The sequence below is a fragment of the Martes martes genome, assembly GCF_963455335.1.
Source record: "Martes martes genome assembly, chromosome: 16".
NCBI classification, from domain to species: domain Eukaryota; kingdom Metazoa; phylum Chordata; class Mammalia; order Carnivora; family Mustelidae; genus Martes; species Martes martes.
This window is the reverse complement of record NC_137904.1, coordinates 17,526,165-17,530,337: the sequence shown is the minus strand read 5'-3', so window position 1 is coordinate 17,530,337 and position 4,173 is coordinate 17,526,165.

Sequence of the window (4,173 nt, the reverse complement as noted above, 5' to 3'; positions counted from 1 at the left end):
GTTGATACCTCATTGTAGTTTTGATTTATATTTCCCTCATGATCACTAATGTTGAGCAACTTTTCTTGTGTCTGTTGGCCATCTGTATGTCTTCTTTGGAAAAATGTCTATTCATTGGCTAAAACTAACAAGTCAGGAAACAACAGGTGTTGGTAAGGATGCAGAGAAAGAGGAACACTCTTACACTGTTGGTGGAAATGCAAACTGGTGTAGTGACTCTGGAAAACAGTATGGAGGTTCCTCAAAAAATAAAAAATAGAGCTACCCTATACCAAGCAATTGCACTGCTAGTTATTTATCCAAAGGATGCAAGCATAGGGATTCGAAGGGGCACATGCACGCCAATGTTTATAGCAGCAATGTCCACAATAGCCAAAATATGGGAAGAGCCCAGAAGCCCACTGAGAGATGAATGGATAAAGATAGATGTGTGTGTGTGTGTGTGTGCGCGCGCGCATGCACGTGTGTACCTATACACAAGGGTATATTACTCAGCCATCAAAAAGAATGAAATCTTGCCATTTACAATGACATGAATGGAACTAGAGGGTATTATGCTTAGCGAAATAAGTCAATCAGAGAAAGACAAATACCAAGTGATTTCACTCATGTGTAGAATTTAAGAAACAAAACAGATGAACATAGGGGAAAGGAAGGAAAAATAAAATAAGATGAAAACAGAGAAAGAGGCAAACCATAAGAGATGCTTAATTCTAGGAAACAAAATGATGGTTGCTGGAGGGGAGTTGTGTAGGTGGAAGAGATAATTGGATGATAAGGATTAAGTTTAGGACACTTAATATGCAAAGAACACTGGGTGTTTTATGCAACTGATGAATCACTAAATTCCACCCCTGTAGCTAATAATACAGTATGTGTTACCAATTGAATTTGTTTTAAAATGTCTATTCATGTCTTCTGCTCATTTTTAATTAGATTATTCATTTTTTGAGTGTTGAGTTTCATAAGTTCTTTATATATTTTGGATACTAACCTTTATCAGATATGTTATTTGCAAATATCTTTCCATTCTGTAGGTTGTCTTATAGTTTTGTTGATTCTTTCCTTTGCTTATTCCTGAGTTGCAAGTGTAGTTCAATATTCACAAATCAAGCGACATGATATGCCACATTAATAAAAGAAAGGATAAGAACCATATGATCATTTCAACAGATGCACAAAAAGCATTTGATAAAGTACAAATCCCTTTATGATAAAAACTTCAACAAAGTAGGTTTAGAGGGCTCCATATAATAAAGGCTGTCCACAAGAAACCCATAGCTGATATCATCCTAAAAGGGGAAAAACCAAGAGCTTTTCCTTTATGGTCAGGAACAAGACAGGGATGTCCACCACTTTTATTCAACATAGTACAGGAAGTCCTAGCCACAGCAATCAGAAAACAAAAAGAAATAAAAGGCATCCAAATAAGTAAGGAAGAAGTCAAAAGAAGTATTTGCAGATAACATGATGCTCTAGAGAAAATCCAAAATACTCCACCAAATAATTGATAGAACTGAGACACAAATTCAGTATAGTTGCAGGATACAAAATCAACACATAGCAATCTGTTGTATGTCTATAAACCAATGATGAAGCAGCAGAAAGCAAAATTAAGGAATCAATCTCATTTACAATTGTACCAAAAACTGTAATAATATACTTAGGAATAAGCCTAACCTAAGAAGTGAAAGTCCTGTACCCTGAAAACTATAGTACACTGATAAAAGAAATTGAAAAGGACACAAAGAAATGGAAAGACATTCCATGCTCATGGATCAGAAGAACAAACATTGTTAAAATGTCTATAATACCCAAAGCAATCTATACATTTAAGGCATTCCCTATCAAAATACCAACAGCATTTTTCACAGAGCTAGAGCAAATAATCCTAAAATTTGTAAGGAATCAAAAAGACCCCAAATAGCAAAAGCAACTTGGAAAAAGAAAAGAAAAGCTGGAGGCATCACAATTCTGGACTTCAAATTATACTACAAAGCTGTAATGATCAAGACAGTATGGTACTGGCACAAAAATAGACACATCGATCAATGGAACAGAATAGAAAAACCCAGAAATAAACTCACAACTCCATGGTCAATTAATCTTTGACAAAGCAAAGAAGATCCAATGGGAAAAGGATGGTTTTTCAACAAATGGTGTTGGGAAAACTGGACAGCAACATGCAATAGAATGAGACTGGACCACTTTCTTACAGCATACACCCTATGTTTTTTGATTGGAGCATTCAGCCCATTTACATTCAAAGTAATTATGGGTAGATACGTATTTATTGCCATTTTACTACTTGTTTTGTAATTGTTTCTGGAAATTTTCTCTGATCCTTTCACCTCTGTCACTTTTGGCCTCTCTGTTCCACTCAGAGTCCCCTTTAATATTCCTTGCAGGGCTGGTTTACGATCATGAACTCCTTTAGTTTTTGTTTGTCTGGGAAACTATCTCTCTTATGCTGAATGATAGCCTTGCTGGATAGAATATTCTTGGCTACATGTTTTTTCTATTCAGTAGTTTGAATATATCATGCCACTCCCTTCTGTTGTGAAATCGCCTGCTGGCCTTATGGGTTTTCCCCTGTAAGTTAAGGACTTCTTTTGTCTGTTGCTTTTATAATTTTTTTTCTTTATCATGACATTTCACAAATTTAATTGCAATATGTGTTGGCCTGCTTTTGTTGACATTTGTGGGAGTTTATGTGCCTCCTGGATCTGGATGTCTGTCTCCTTCCCCAGATTACAGAAGTTTTCTGTTCTTATTTCTTCAAATAAAATTTCTGTCCCCTTTTCTCTCTCTTGTACTTCTGGGACTCCTATAATACAAATATTACTATGTTTGATGGAGTCACTGAATTCCCTAAGTCTATTCTTGTGTCCCATAATTCTTCTTTCATTCAGCTGCATTATTTTCCATTAGTTTGTCTTCTAGGTCACTAATTTGTTCCTCTGCTTCTTTTAGTCTGCTGTTCATTGCATCAAGCCTGTTTCCGATCTCATTTATTGCACTCTTTATTCCTGGCTGATTCTTTTTCTACTCTTTAATCTGTGGTCAGGGTTTCACTGATGTCTTCTATTCTTTTCTCAAGCCCAGTGAGTATCCTTACGATTGTTACTTTAAATTCTCCATCAGGCATGTTACTTACCTCTGTTTTGCTTAGATCTCTGACCTTATCTTGTTCTTTCATATGGGATAAAGTCCTCTGTCTTGCCACTTTGTTTCTGCCTTCTTCTCTGCATTAGAAAAGTCACCAAAATATCTCCTGCTCCTGAAAGTAATGGTCTTTTGAAGAAGCAGTCAAGTAGATCCCTGGTCCTGGTGCTTTGGGGAGTGTCTCTTGATGAGGGAACAGAAGGCTGGCTGAGGACAAAGCAAAAGCTGACATCCTTCAACCTTCCCCCACCCCCACTCCTGGGTGGGACATATGTGACATTCTTTAGGAATCTCCTACCCATCTTAATGTTAATACCTCCCTAGAGGGAAAAATGAGCTTGACAATGGCAAAGTCTCCAGTATCTTGCAGGTTCTCTTTAGCATATGAAAGTTCTATTAACATCTCCCTTTTCCTTACTTCCCCCACCCCCATGGTGCATAACCTGCCACCCCTCACATCCTGGGGGCAGCAGCTCTTTCTGCCCACGGGTCCTGTCCCCATGCTTTAATAAACCACTATTTTGCACCAAAGATGTCTCAAGAATTCTTTCTTGGTCATCGGCTCCGGACCTCACCCCACAAACCTCACCCCATTGAACCTCACTTACATTCTAAAACTTCATTATCTCCCATGTGTGCTGTGTGTGTTCTGATGTTATGTTGTGGCTGTTCTATCCTTCAGGTCAGTAATCTGCAGAGGTTCTCCTTTCCTATAGTCGCAGTGTTTGGTCCCTGGCCTGAATATGGCAACTTTTAATTAGGTGTGCTCTAGTCTGCTTGTGAAATGAGACCTAACAAGACTTCTACCAGAACTGATGCCTTGTGGAACTCTCTGGGCAGGAGACATGCTGGGGGGTAGGGGCTTCTGCTGGTCTTCTGGGGGAGGATCTTGCCATGCTGGGACTGAGGCAGGCATGACTGAAAAGGGCAGGCAGTCCCACCAGAGTGCAGGGGAGTGGTGTTTTGTATTTGCAAGTTAGGCAGCCAGTATGGGCGCTCTTCCTGAAG